The sequence below is a fragment of the Anticarsia gemmatalis genome, chromosome 1 (assembly GCF_050436995.1).
Source record: "Anticarsia gemmatalis isolate Benzon Research Colony breed Stoneville strain chromosome 1, ilAntGemm2 primary, whole genome shotgun sequence".
Classification (NCBI taxonomy): Eukaryota; Metazoa; Arthropoda; class Insecta; order Lepidoptera; family Erebidae; genus Anticarsia; species Anticarsia gemmatalis.
The window spans coordinates 488411-505051 of record NC_134745.1 but is presented as its reverse complement, the minus strand read 5'-3'; the positions used below and the strand labels follow the sequence as shown (position 1 = coordinate 505051).

The 16641-nt window shown below is 33.6% G+C and overlaps 1 protein-coding gene across 1 annotated transcript in view; it reads left to right on the top strand.

Annotated features, from left to right (window-relative positions):
- LOC142984925 (zwei Ig domain protein zig-8-like) overlaps positions 1-16641 on the top strand; it is a 456021-nt gene that overhangs the window by 23443 nt on the left and 415937 nt on the right. The gene's annotated exons all lie outside the window — the stretch shown is intronic.

Genomic DNA, 16641 nt, shown 5'->3' with positions numbered 1-16641 from the left:
ACGTATGTTCTGAAGCGCCACAGCCTACAATATAGTGAGTTGGGAAGGTTCTGGTGTCGAGTAGGCCGTTGAATAAATGGGACTTCTGAACTCGGCGTTGAATGATGATTTTATATTGTTTTCGGTGTTTATTATTTATGTGGATAGTTCAGAGCTGCTCGCTTTCATAATATTGGTAGGCTAGATGTGCTTTTAAGTAAGCTAGTACTGTGATTTTCTATAACTATCGACAATCGGCTAGCGTTCGAAAAGGTGCATTATATGTGTTAAACTCTCGATATTTAATAGTACCGGCTATAGAAAATTGCGGTATAGGTTATACATTTGAGCCAAAACACCTTACAAGTGTTCAACCCCCGACTTTTAAGAGATTTTTTTAAACATAATTCTACCAAATTGAAATAGCGCGTAGTCTGACAGGCAGCGATAGAATATTATTTCAACCTTGTAAATTAAGAGGCTTACATTGTTGCTACGCGAGGCTGCCAATAAACGAGTGTTAGGGTGGAATTTACCTCAGCAACCCTCTGCCATATACCTAAATAAATACCTCGATCACCAACTTTGTAATAAGGTTCGTTTCAACAAAAAAATTACACGTTTAATTTGATATATTTTTCCTCAGGGGACCTTAAATTTTTAACATATTTGTGCGTCAACAGCACCAAACTTTGTTCAAGCGAATTAATCTAATTTCAACATTGTGTTTATTTCACGGAAAATTATCGAAACCCTAAAATTTGAGGGAAAACAGGAAAATATCGTATTTTCCTCAAGTCGAAACATCGAGAAATATTACTAATATATCCTCATTTTTGCCAAGTTTCATGTAAATTATGATAGCGTAAAGGTTGCCAACGTTTTTAATGTGAATATTGTATTTACGCGAAATAAATTGGTGTCATATTTCAAGGTGTTTTTTTTTCTCTGCACTCTGTATATTTCAGAGTACATACAACCACAGACTTTTTGATAATAGGTACAACAAAAAACATTTTTTACACATCCAAACACACTACTTGACATTTAGACTACACCTTCTCGATGCAAAAGTATCAAATGCCCACGATCAGAGATTAGTGAAATATATTTTGCTGCAACACATAACCATTGGTTAATGTACTTTACAAAAGATATCAAAAATAATATTTTTTTAAACATACAATTTTCTCTCAGAGTCCTGTTTCTAATGACTATCCAAGTGTTATTCACCGGAATGTTATTTTTGTATCAATGAATATAATAATTGTGTTAATAAGGTATCAGTTTCTTAGAAATATTCAGATAATACATGTATGTTTCTCGCTTATTATTTTTCCTCAATAAAGCTACTTTTCCTGTAACTCGAAATTTACTGATTCTTTGTTACACAGGTATTTTCCTGGTTATATATTTTTAGTATTTAATATGTAATAGAAAGCGAGGATATATTGTCTTTTATCGAGTACCTTTATTACCGAATTCTACGGATATTATTATTATTGAAGATTTGCGCACAAGTTTTACGGCCACCTTGGTTCATTAGTTCAAATCGCCGCCATGTCATAACTACTGCGTTCATCTTTCGTGGGTTTGATTCCCATACGAAACAAATATTTGTGCGATCCACGAATAGTTGCAGGTCTGGCCGTTCTTTGTGTCTGTGGTTTATAATATGTTTGTAAGTCCCTGCGACACACGATAATTTTAATTCATGAGTAAAAAAAAAATATTTTTTATTGTACAAACAATTAATAGTAGGGACAAACACATTGTCTTAACTTTAGCTTTCACTAAAACATAACAAACGCATATAAATCCTAATTTAAAACTTTCAGTGACAGTCATTGAAAATACACACATACTCACACACACAATATCTTACACAAATGTGTGTGTGTGTGTTATTTACAGAGCAATTATCTGCGCGTGCGACTAAATGAAGTGATTGCGCGGAACGACCGCGTGAGTGCGCTTAATCGCCGGTTATTTTGAGCTTTCGCTGGTGGAAATAGTTTAGTATAAAGGTTAGGTATAATATTATAAAGTAGCAGAGACAATAAGTAGTCAAGACAATAGAAGCTATTTGTAGGCATTATAATATATCCTTTTTATATTATAAATGCGAAAGTTGTTGAGGGTGTATGTATCTTTGTTAATCTTTAACGTAAAAACCACCAGACGGATTTTAATTTTAAAGATTTTTTTTACCCGGGGTATTATTTCACGGGAAAAATGTTGTGGGCAGAAGTGTTATAATAGTTAGCTTATGTATGTGTAAATATAAAAAAATGCGAGAATGCGACCACATAGCAGGCAATTTATTAAATAATTGACTTTATTTATTTTTTTGTAACCAGTATTGTAAATACTGTCATTTGCACTGGTTAATATTAAATATTATTAATAGTAAAATAAACCTTTTATTGCAGTGTTTTAAGCAAAGTACTGAACAAAGGATGCGGTCTGAAATAACGCTCAATATTTGACCGTTTTACATTTTAATATTAATAAATTTAATTGTAATATTTAACTAATTAATAAATAAAATATTAATGATGAAATAATAAGAAATGTCCTGGCCGATTTCGGCTGCGGCGGCCAGTTTCATTGAGACCAGCTAACTGTGCAGGACTTTGTTTATAGTGGCCAAGTGTGTGCACAATACACAGGTACACTCTCTGTTCCTTTACTCTCATAGTTTGGTGGGACGGCTAAACTGACACGACCAGAGAGAGGTCAGGCGCAGGACCGACGGCTTTACGTGCTCTGCGAGGCACGGAGGTTTACGACCTCAACTTGCTAACTCCGGGAAATCTCTGAGATACGTTTGAAATGGTTTTTGATTGTAATACGAAAAACGCAAGTCTAGTAATTAATTATCTAAACCACCTGAAGGGCTTAGCACGACATAGCAAAAGCAGCGCGATTTTCTATGGTTGGTCCTATCAAATTTTAACCGTTTGACATTTATATGAAATTGAAAAAATAGTTCTGACAAAATACAATAAGGGCGCGATCGTGTTTTTTGCTATAAAGATTGTCGTTAGCTACTCGGTTGTCGATAGTGATAAGAAAGCCTCTACTAATAGGAACTGTAAACTTGTTACTAGCTCGAGAAAATGTTGAATTCGAATCACAGCCCTATAATCACACGTCTCTACATTTTAACTACTGTGCTATAGCTGATTAAATGAAAACATAACGATACATTCACATGTTGCATATTCAACAAACTAAAACATTATTATAATTAAAAATGCCGTAATATGATTCACATTTACACGCGATACGACCATTTGGTTCTAGATAATACTTTTATCTTCATACTGACGCCCCGGGGGGTTGGGCAGAGAATACAAATAGCGTTTTAACTTTACAAATATGATTGTACTGATAACTGTGTTAGAAATAAAAGGAAAATTTATGAAAATTGTCTTGTTATTTTAAATGTACGGTATCTGATGTAATTTGACGAAATTATTTAGAAGTTTATTTCATAATGTGTGCCTCTGTGGTGCAGTCGGTAGTGTATTTGACTGCTGATCATGGGTTCTCAAGTTCGATTCAAGGATCGCGCAAATTACTATTAGTATTTTCATATTTGTGATAGAAAATTTCTCATTGGTAACCTCAATATTTTGGTACATGAGACTAACAATAGCGAAACGTTGGTGCATTTCATACATCTCTGCTTACACCTTCAATTATATCAGGCGTGATAATGTATGTATATTAATTTCATACTAGTATGTCCTTTATTTTATAAAATGGTTTAAATATATTATTATGTAAGTGTTATGTTGACTTTATTCAATTTTATAAAACTAAGTTCTACTTTTTGTTTGGCACGATTTCAAATCGAAGTGTTATAAACAGTTTTGTACGATATTGGAACTATTGAGAATCGCATAACGATTATTTTACTATTACCGTTATTTTATTTACAAGATAGTCTATTTGATACTTATCTATAACAGGCTTCAAAATAAGTGTTTTAAAAACGATTTGATGGACTAAGTGAACAGATAATTGCCAATTGGTGCGTTTAGCAACTCTTAGTGCAGTCATTCTACAGATGGGTGTTCTTGTTTGAGCTAAGTGTCACTGTGCTTCGGAGAGCTGGTAAAAAGCCGGCGCCGGTTGTTGTCAATTAAGACAACAGTTAGTAAAGGCCTTTCGGGCGGCTTGAAAAGCTTTGACACTATGTAAACGAAAAAAAAAACACAAATAACAAAAAATAAAATTGCCTAAATTCCACCACCAGCTTATTGACACTTATTCTTCAAATATATTAATCGTTCTAAATATTCTCATTAATTTTGTAATATAATATTCTGTCGCGTTAATTTGTACATATTCCAGTTGCACTCACTTACGGACCAATTCATTTGCGTAATGAGTTATCCAGCGCAATAATTCTTCATGAATGTTCCCATTGATCTATGCGCACCTCGCTCATTTTAATAGAGGCGCTAACGCCAATTCTCATGATTCATTACTACTTAACTTTGTACAATAAAATATATTATTGTTCCGCAATTGAGTCTATTTTTGGAGGCTTTCGTAGAAATGTTTTGTAACTAAAATAGATTTAATAACTTTTATTTAAGGTAGGGATATATTGAGAGAATTTTATGTTGTATTATTAAAAAACGATCCAAACTGTTCTTAAAAATAAGGTTCCTCTGATTGATAAATAAAATGTTATTTTTTTTTATTAAATAGGTCATAATAACATCGTTTTAAATATTATAACTATTTTCAAACATTATCATACTTTTCGGATAAGATTAAAGACTTGACGAATAATTTAATGGTAACAAAAGGTATAAATATCTAAAAACGTTACTATTTTTTCAAATATTATACGTTGTTAAAACAATCAATAATAATATGGTAAGAATTATACGTCAGTTATATTAAAACAATTTGAAATATATTTCCTACCGCAAGTTCCGTGATTCAAGTGTGTAACTATCTCTATAACTCACTAGTTAACGTTATATTAATCTTGGCGTGTATTTCAGTCCGTCCGTCACACAACTGATTTATGTACCTAATTACTGTGTGTTTGTCTTGTTGCCGCGCTCTCGGGAATTCCTTGAAAAAACATCACGGATAGATTAGTTTTACGACTGTACATTGCCTAATTAAGTGGATACAGTTTATAAATAAGTCACTTTTATGTGAGTTGGTAATAGCAGTTGTCATAATATCTTGATTAGGTTTTTGGAAATAAAGTTTATGTAGTTTGTAGTGTATACGACTACGGATATTTTGTGCTGTAAGGCTAAGTGTTACATGTTATTGAAGAATGTTTTCATTGATGATTCTGATTTTAGTGACAAAATAGGGCTTTATATAATAACTAGCTGACCCGCGCAACTTCGCTTGCGTCACTTAAGATAATCATAATTTTCCCCGTTTTTGTAACATTTTTCACTGTTACTCTGCTCCTATTGGTCGTAGCGTGATGATATATAGCCTATAGCCTTCCTCGATAAATGGGCTATCTAACACTAAAAGACTTTTTCAAATCGGACCAGTAGTTCCCGAGATTAACGCGTTCAAACAAACAAACAAACAAACAAACAAACAAACAATCAAACAAACAAACTCTTCAGCTTTATAATATTAGTATAGATAGGATTATTTCGTTATTAACAAGACCAACTTCATATAGGGATTTTTTTTCTAACTTAGGGTACTACTAACAGAAACAATGAGGCTGGCAATAAAAAACGTAAAAAAGCGATTCAAGCTTCAATCTCATTAAATTTATTATTTTTAAAGCTTTAAAACTCTAAAATTATTCTAAACTTCGTCGAAGCAATAACTTACGTCAACACAGAATCAGCCCTTTACATGTTCATAAAGTCACACACTGGAACTAAGACACTAAAATAAAATAATATCACATACAACCACAAACACATTTCCATTGTGCACTCGAAAATTCCTATCACGTGACGTGATCGGTGGAATTCACAGAAATTGTAGGAAATACCGGAGCACAACGCAGAACGTTGGCGCAATTAAAATACGAGGAGAATTGCTCGTTGTGGCTTCTTGGGGTGAATGCAGGTTGGAGTTTACACTTGTAATGTTTGGGCTCTAATGTGTATGTCACTTTTTGAAAATTGGAGTGTTGTGTTTGGTTGTAATGGTATTCTAGGTGTTTTTTTTTATTTATGGTTAAAAAAAGCGGTTTCGTAAGTATTCTTACGGATTTTCTTGTGGAAAGCCTTTTATGAATCTCTTCTTTCATTCCCTTTTTGCGTTTGTTAGTGGGTTTGGTTCTAAAATTCGTCTTACATTTTTGTTTTACTTGTGGATTTTATTCGTCTTGCGTCAAGGTCGTATGCGAGCCAAGACAAAAAAACAGGGAGCATAAACGTGGATATAGAACTACAGCAATAGTTACTATTACATCTGAGTTGAAATAAATTCATTAATATTAGTGCATAATCACGATACAATCTAGCTTGTAATAAATTAATTAGTAAAAAATAGTATTTAATATACCTACTGCAGATGATTAAGGACCAACCAACTAGGTTTATAATAAATGCATTCCTGTAATGAAATCCACAGCTCTCGAGCATTCAGCAAAGCGATACATAACAAGAGCTCTAATGTGTATTAGACTTAATTGTAGTAATATATTGTTGTCACGAATGTCTTGCTGCTAATCCTCGCTAATCTAAAGTGCATGAAGTTAAGTGAAGTTATTTATAGTGCGGCGACTTCAGTGACGTGGCTATAAATATGTTTCAGTTGATTGTAAATCCAGAAATTGTGGGACCAGTGGCTAATATGATCACTTTTGGTATTGCAGGTTCGATTACCATTAAGAACTATGTGTTAATGAAAGTTTACGATCAAATATTGATTTGTGCAAACCTAAATAGTTGAGTAAAATATCTTTGGACAAATCATATGGTTACTTGATTTTAAACTAAGCAGACCTTATTCTATAGTAACCAATGAAAGATCTATTTAATAGACTAGACTGAGAACATTCGCAAGTATTTGTGTCCAGTGGGATTCGAACTTACAACCCCTTACGAAGTTATCAACCTTCTTTAAAACATAGCTGGATATATTTAATACTAATAACAAACCCAAAAAGCGTTATTAGAAATATAACCCAAAGTATATTTCACAAATATCCATTAGTTAGAACGTAGTCGATGCAAAGCGATGTAGATGTTAATAAAATTAGAACTCTCTCATAAAACTGATGGTTATTGGCCCAATAGAGTTTATTACACTAATGCTAAGTTATTTCGATTAGTAATGAAGGCCTTGAGTGAATTCCAACGAGAATGAAAACCGTTCAGAATTTCATTTTAGCTTTAAGCCCGGTTTTTTAGTTCATTTGTGAGTTTTACTACCTCTGTGACGCAGTTAGTAGAGTACGGACGTCCGACTGTTTAACTTGAAGTCTAGGGTTGATGCCCGGGTGGGGTATATTCCTATTGGTCTTTTCTGATTTATATTAGGAGGTTTCTCAATAGTAGTTCGGGGTTTGGAAAATCTCCTCGGAGTTTGGAAACCTGCACTTGGCCAGCGTGGTGGACTCAAGGCCTAACTTCTCCCCCCTTGTTTGTGAGGAGACCCGTGCCCTGAAGAGGGAAAGTAATGGGTTAGAAAAAAGTACAGTAATTACCTCGAGTTGGTTTTGTTATTTGATAAAAAATGCCTAAAAAGTGTATAGTAAGCCTAAAATTCAAGCAATAATTGTCAAAACAGATAATTTTAATTTCTGGTATTAGTATAACACGTATACAATAATCTATTATCAAAATAATAGTGTATTTAATAATACTATTCATAGATACAGGGTGGTATAAAATCCGTCATGTCCGCGGTACTGCGGTCAGCGGTCGTGCTCACTTTGTTGCTAATTGTCGCTCTAATTACTCACTCATTATACTGCTATCATCTATATTATGTAATGTACAGCATTTTAGTTTATTATTTTAACTACGGTGCTTTTATTTTAAATTTTAAGCATGTTTTAATAGTATCAATGGTTGGTAGGAAATAGACGACGATCGAGCCAAGGTGGTGATCTTTTTTTAATTGGACAGTCTAGATTAAAAAAATAATGACAAACCCCCCATAAAGCTCTACACCCTTTCCGAGCTAGTGGTAGAATCAGTAATTGTAACGTCTATCATAAGTGTCAACATTTGACCTAAATGAATAAATGATTTGATTTTGATTTTGAATGTTACACTATAGTTTGATAAAAAAATAAGGTTTTTTTTATCAATTAAAGGATATTTTGGAATTGTTTTAAATGAACTCTACTTTACTGTCCTAAAAATGGACTGTGTCTTGTTTTTCCAGTTAATACTAAAAATAATTAAATTAAGTTGAAGAAGTAAATTACTAAGCTAACATTGGGAAAAGCTTGACCAATGCAAAATAAGTTTAACGGCTTAATAATATAAGTACTGTGTGAAATTCTTACTAAAAATAACCGCATTATCGTACGCAATCCTGTCCTTTAAACCGAAAATACCAAATACAAAAATACTTTACCCAAAAACCGTCAATAAAAGGGATTTAACACACAAAAACGTTTCAATTCTCCAAAAATAACACATACATACATATATTGATTTACCACTGTACAACAAAATAAAAGTCCTTAAATCTTTTAGACTAAACAACAAATACATTCGTGCCACTACATACTACTACTACATACATACAGACAAATACACCCGCGTTTTGCCGTCAACAATGTTTGTATTTTTTAATAAGGTGCGAGCTTATAGCCATAAATCGGGCACGTTATTAAACACCGGGCTACTATTAAAAACAATTTAATGCAATGCATGCCTGGGAAGTGAACCTAGGTCTTCGTGACCAGCAGACGTACATATATACAGTCGTTACAGAGTCAATTATAATTTATTTTCAAATGTAGGGTAAATAACACTACTGCCTATTAAATACTATCATTATCGAACGTAATCCAATGTCTCTCAACCCAAAAATACAATTTTCAAAACATTTCAATTCATCTAAAAATAGCCCATTGACTTAACGGTGTATTCGTTTAATCTTTAGTGAGTACTATACAAATATTTGTAGGCCACTATAACGTTTAATTAAGGCGGGCTTCACAAAAGCAGGTGTAAATCCGAGTGGCTAAACTGCCAATTGAGAGGGCACGAGCCCACGTATGTTAAGTGTTGCAGCGGTGCTCAAAGTTTGGGGTGAATAGTGAGGAGATTTATTGTAGAGGAAAATGGGAGGGATATGCGTGTTTTGTGAAATTCATGTGTCAATTGAAAAATATTATTGTATTATTATTTTTTAGATCATCTAAAAGGAATCTACATTTGGACTTTTCAGCAATTGTTTTGAAAAGTTTTTTTTTTCGAGCATATAAAAAAGAATATTTAAGACAGATAACGATATTTTTAGCCTAGCCTACTTTAAGAACGCTTTGCAATAACGTTATCAAACGATACATAAAACTGCACTGGACTGTCTCCATAAATATAGTGTATTAATATTGCAAATTATATAAGTTAAGTGTTTAATCATATTATTTTTCAAAATAATGTTCAATCAAAGTTTTGTCTCCTACGAAAATGTTTGATTTGGCCACATCCATATGATAAAAGTCACTTATCACTTTTTTATCTGTTTCCGGGAAAATAAACTAGAAAGTTTGAGAGCCAGTGTAACATATAATATACTTTATGTGCGTTCATGAATACAATAATAATTAATTAAGCTGAGTAGCGAGCCTGCGTTCCTACAGTTTTTTCTATGTTCATATAAAATGTGTGTGTTTGTTTAACTTAGTTAGTTAATGGAAGTCTATCTTTGTAGTGGGTTATATTTAGATTTTTAGTTTATTAGAAAGTCTGAAATAGATATGATTACTATTTTAGCTATTTTCAGATATTCTTAGAGGTTAAACTTGTTGTAACGGTTCATCACAAGGTCCGATTCTTAGCTCGGAGTAGTATCATTGGGTATTTTGTTATCATTGGCAAACTGAAACTAGTATAGAATTTGTAAACGTGTTCAGAAAGCAGATGATAATCTCAACGCAAGCATTTCATAAAAGAGGAGTGACGAAATAAAAATAATTTACCTAAAAACTTAAGTGCGACGACACACCTGTCAACCGTTCAACGACATAAGGTGCTACGTTACCCTGAACGCGACGTAATTTCGGCAGATAAGTCATAGACGATTTAAACAACACAGCAAGCGTTTCTTACCGAACGGTCGCTTCGCATGTGTGTCGTAACACTAAGACACTCTACTTGTCTTCATTATGCTAAACAGCTAACACAGATAATGTAATTAGCAGCAACAATGCGCGGTAACAGTCGGTCTGCATAATTATAATAATCAACGATCAATAGTAATAATAACGCTTCAAGGCAACTGCTGTATTAATTTGATATTGCATTCATGTTTCTATAATTATAAGATATTTAATGACTGTTGTACCTACTGCTGTTCAATTATAACTGTGCTTAAATGATTATGCAATATGCAGGCATAATATTTGGATTTTCTTATATGATCTTCTATTGCATTAGAAAGTGTTGTTTGAAAATATTTCAGGACTATGCGAGTAATGGTAGTTATGGCTAGTTAAATCATTAGTATATATTTAAATTGTGACTAATTCAAGAGATATGTCTGTATGTACATATTATTTATGTATATCTAGTAAATCGCGCTACCGTTTGAAATACTTCCAAGTATATAGGTTTTATCATATGCGACAGTTGAGAACCGTACATATTATTATGTTTAATATACTGGTATCGAATTCGTGAATTTTCGATAAGAAGGTAGCATTCTAGTACCTAAAATCTAAAGTGGACATTTGTGTAACACAAAGAGTTTTTGCGTTTTCTTATCTAACTATCAATCGCCCATCTAGCCCTTGACCTTGATGAACTAAACTTAACTTCACTATCATACACAATCCGGCCAACCCCCACAAATATTCATATATCAAAGCGTATCAGTTTAATTGTGTTTATATATCAAAACTAAGTCAATAACATATAGGAACAACTATAATTTACTTCGCAACATACATCATGAATAATACCAGCCCAATTCCATAAATAAACAGCGATCAATGGAATAATTCCAACGAATCTTTGGATTACAATCAAATATTATTACACATAATATGAATGTCTGAAATTATTCTAAGAAATAAAGGAAATTGAGCTTGGTTTTATGCGAAATGTGGTTTTTACATAATTGGATAATGTTTGTCGGTAAAATTCGAGTAAAAAAGTATTTCATACTACTCCACTTCAGTGGGTTCGCTCGCGATTTTTTATATACGGAACTGTTCTTGCGGAAAATGTAACTTTCTACTTGGGAAGTTTTTCCAAGTCATGTTTGCCGTTTCCTAGAAAGCACGATCAAACAAACCTAACAAATTATTTAGAACAGTTTTTGTATGATTCAATTATAAAGTGAATGTGTCTCAGTGGGACTGTTTCAATAATTTGTTAGTTGGTAATAATTTGTTTAATGCCAACCTTTTTATTTGTCACTATTTGTCAAAGGGAATTTATACGGCACATACTTTCCTTGCGAATTTGACTTTATACTGAATGAGACCAACGTGTTTACCTAATTCCCAAATTTTCTGTGTGGTCTTTAACCCTATGGGATAAAGTCGTCATTTTATGTATGTATTGTTCGCCACTAAAGCAGTGAACGAACGTTCAAGAGCAAAGCAACAATCCTATGACGTTTTGAATTTATCGGTGAATTAAAAATAATCATAAAGAAACCATGTACGCTTTTAACATAGTTCTTTAAACTCCCCAACCCGTATTTGCGAGCATGGTTGATTCAAGACCTTCTTTTTTTTTCTTAATGAGCCTGTTTCTATGTCCCACTGCTGAGGAAAGGCCTCTCCCCTGAGTTTCCAGCCCCCTTAGGACCTTACTTGTCTCTTGTTCAATGAGAGACCCTTGCTCAGCAGTGGGACATCAATGGGCCAAATTGATTTACATAGTTTAGTAAAATTTTATACATAATTGCTTACTAGTCTATTTAAATTACTGCATTATATTACAGTTTATTGTTGTACAACAAAATGTATGTTTTGTTGGATATTTACACCGAATAAACACATTTTACGGTCTATTTAATGTAACGTTTCAGTTACATGTTTAGAACAATATTTGTATATAATAATGAGCTTTTATGTCAAATATAATATACGTTTAAATTAGAATTGTGTGATGAAATTTTGATTGATGTAGGTACTTTGATGTGATTGGTAGATTTCAATCACATCAAAGTACACTATAATAATTGCTTAGTTTGACAACTTTTTTATATCTTTATGAATGTAGTTTGAAATAAATGATTTTAAAGTTGACTAGTAGTACCAAGTACATAATATCATATTAGAATCAAAGGATCAATAAACTTATTTTTTAAAAAGTTACGAAAGTTATAATGAAGAAATTAATGTTAAATTTTGGTTTCATATGCAATAAACATTTATAATCTGTCCTCCCTTTCGGATATAACAGACGTGAGAAATTCAAGTTGTTGGCAATCTATCAAAATTATGTGAATGCATTTATTTCTATAGTTATTGATGGGGTAGGATTCTTTCAATGTGCAAATTGTCGCATAGTGCATTGTGACCGTATCTATCTCTCTTAATAAGCTACAAATTCTTTGTAACGGGTTAAAAATAAGTTAAATAACTATCCAGAAAAGCCTACAAAACAATGTATAAATTAACAATTCAGTTACTTTAATAAACATTATGTATTCAGTCACAAATTACTGCTAAGATTTTAAATTCAAATGTAAACTGAAATAAGTTTGTTGTTCATTCCTCTAAGTTATCTCTCAAGATCAGATAGCCGTGAGTCCCGGCCCTCTGTACCCTCCCGGCCCTCTCTGCCGCCTCTCCTAATTAAAATGCTTTAGTGTTTATGTAAATTCTGAATTAAAACTTCTTTTGTTGATAAAAATTGTTCGTTTAAGAGTTTTGCTTGATAAGGAGATTAGGTTTAATAGTGATTAGTGATTTAGAATGATAGAGTATAATTATTATGGTGAATTCAAGGAAGGTTAGTATGATCATTTAATAAAATGGGTGATCAACATAGTACACGCAAAGTTTATCTTTACAAAATGTATACATAAGTCACGTCACAATAAATACAATTTCGTAGAGATAAAGTTCGTTACCTGCATAAGGCCAGCGTGGTGGACTCAAGACTCTATCTCTTCCTTGCACGGGAGGAGACCCCTTGCCCAGCATTATGACAGAAACAAGTAAAAAAAAATGTTCTGCTCACTGAATATAAGCTAAAAATTCTACTGCTTTATGAATTTGAAAGGTTATAATTAGATGAAGAGTTGCTACGAATTAAAACGGTTTATACAAACATATTCAAAGTTTAATATTCCCGGTAACGGAAGGCGTGGTCAAGTTGAACGCTTCCGGGTTGTATAACTAGTTTTATTTCAAGTACTTTCGGTTAGTTTGTTCATCAAGTTTATTTATAGAGCGAGTGGATATTGTAGGGAGTTATTGATTATGTTAGAGTAAAGGTTTAAATAGGAAATTATGTAAGTGAATTACTTTTGTATTTGTATTGCTGGTAATTTTTCAACATTGACTTTCACGATGAAGTTTATCATTTAAAATGGACGCTTTTCTAAAGGTGCTCCCGCACAGCAGTTACATTACGTTATACATCATTGAGTAACACGATATCCAAACAATTCTAATAAAATTTTAAAACAAATGTTATGATTCAGTTTTTAACATTATATAACTGTAGCCCGATTCTCGATTATCCACGGTGTCAATGACTGCATCATGGCAACGTGTATCATTGCGCAACGGAAGCCACCAACATTAGTAATCAAAACACCAGTTATTATATCTCCAAAAAATATTAAAAAATGCAATAAAATCTAAGCACATAAACAAACATCTCCCCAATAAAACCAAACTGGCCAAACACTAAAGCACTCAAGTGTATCTAAAAAACACATTACACAGTTTATAGCACTGTTATACGCGTTTACACTGCAGTGCTTATAAAATATGAAGCAGCAAGGAGGTTGATTGACTGGGAGATTAATGACCCACTCCCGATTATAAATTAATACTTTTATTACGAACCATTTCCGGGATATTAGGGGCTTTTGAAACGAAACAGAAGTCTTGTTTTTATAATCATTTATCTTAAGGTGGGTGTACATTTGAGATTTTATATGGCGTGAACTGTGGGAAGAATTCTTATTACTATTAACTATTTGAAAAACCGGTCAGGGTCTCTAGCGTATGCTGAAGGAACTATTTTTTAAGTAATTATTAAATGTTGGATAGTCGATAGTAACAATTGTAGAAAATTCGTGCACCTGTACGACTGTAAAGTATTATGCCATATTTTTCCAAGAGGAACTCCTGCACTTACCCTTTTTGTGGGGACTATTTAATTATAATCAGACAAACAACGGGCATAACGTGCAACTATACCCGAACAACCCTTGACACATCAGTATATCACAGCGGATGTTCTGTCACAAGATTATTATTACAAAACATATTTCAAAGAATATTTTTCAATAATAAATAAATATTTTCACTTTATAACAGCCATTTCAACTGCCCTGTACATTGAAAAGTTTAATTGAAAATATTTGTTTTAAAATAATACTTTCACCATTTTCCTTTACCGTGGTTAGTGGTTAACCTTTTATCAAAATGTTCTAGTTAGTGACGGCCTTTGATTTGGTCCCACGATTGATGTCTTTCCCCAATTAGTAATCAAATCAAGCCTGAGGTATATCGATAGAGCCACATTGTACTACTTGAGTTAGGCTCAAAAGGAATTGAGGGCATTTGATAGGCAAGGTCGGGTTGACGGTTATACTAGCTTATGCCAACACCCTTCCTGCGTATATTTTACTGTAAAGAGTAGCCTTAGTCGTTTCTCGGGATATAGAGGTAATATAATACAGAGTCAAACTTAATTAAAAATCGGTTCATTACAACCCAATAATAGAACATTCATATCAGTAGGATGAATGATTTATAAAATTTATGATGATTTAAACTCGTAACTTATTTCTGAAAGCTGCTCATACGATCCTTTATACGAAATATTAAAAGAATATTAAGGATTATACAGATTCCACCTATGAAAATGCTTGAAAAAATTAAAGCATGAACTCTACTCACTCTGTATGGTATGAAACTGTAAAAGCTCGTCGAAAATATAATTCACACGCGGCCTTAAAAGTAACGAACTACATTTTTCCAGGAAATTTCGCTCACAAAATGTACTAGTTGATTTTTTATGAATCCTCTCTATATTCATCGCTTGGAGCACAGCAGGTTCGCGGTAAACGAATATCGCTCCAGTCACGAAACTAAATTAATTCTATCGATAGTTCGAGATATATCTACGTTCTTCTTCTCATTTAACTTTGATAAAGAATACAAATCAGAGCAAAACTGTTCGGCTTAACTCGGCTTCAGGCTTTTAAGGCTCTGCCCTTGGTTTTACGGATGCCAATTTTAGTTTGGAAGCCTTTATTTTGTGACGCAAGCCCTCGCTATCTCCTCAGGCATCTAGATTCGAGGCTTTATCACTAGTACGCGTGTTATCTCGCCGCTCTCGGCTCTCGGCTCTCGGCTCGAGTCTCCGCCACTCATTTTAGTCTGAAGACATTCAGTAATTAATCATTATCTTTTATGAGTGTTCAAAAGACAAAGTTTTTCTATCGACTGTCGGAACTCGGACAAGGATTCATTGCTGTATGCGTAAGGCTGGTTTCATACTTTATTGTGACGTCACTCGTGCTATCAATAAACGATGTATTGTCGTTAGGACTGACAGTTCGCGCGTGGGCGCCACTTTTTGTGTCCGCAACTGTAACAATGCGCGAAACAGTTTTCGTACTCACCTGACAATGAAAGCGGGTTTATTGTAGCCCTTCTTGCATGTCAAAAGGGTTGAACCGATTAGATAAAATTTGACAGAGTAATAGGTTGTGGAAAAGGACACATGCTTGCTTTTTCGGTAAAAAATCTTGCGGGTACAAACCGCAGGCAACAGTTAGTATGCTATTAAACTTACACAATTACAGAAAGCTGTTGAACAACATCTACCACTGAAACAATTCTTTAGAGTATTTTTGAGCTACACTTTCTCTTCCTCGTCATTGGTTGCGAGACCCGCTCGCAGCCCTACAAAAATCTTGTCACAAAACCGCGCGATGTCTCACACGCGTGTGTATTCTAAGCCTAAATATAAAACCAGCCTAAAGCAATTTAGTGATGCGACCGTCGTCGCAAGGACATTGGGGTGAAACTTTTAAAAATGATCGTCGTGGGCGCGATATCGTTCTGGTTCGATTCAGCGCCGTAAATTACGGGCTCACTGCATGTTACATTGAGAGGGTTTCGATTAACAAACCATTAAGTGGTTTGTTATTATACTCGTTTGCCAGACCAATAGCGCGATTCTCTACAGTTGGTACTGTCGATTTTCGAAAGTTTGACATCTAAAATGTGCTACCAAAATAGTTTAATAGCGATTTTCTACTACCATACGAGTGGCTATTGAAAACTCTTGTATGAAAAACGGA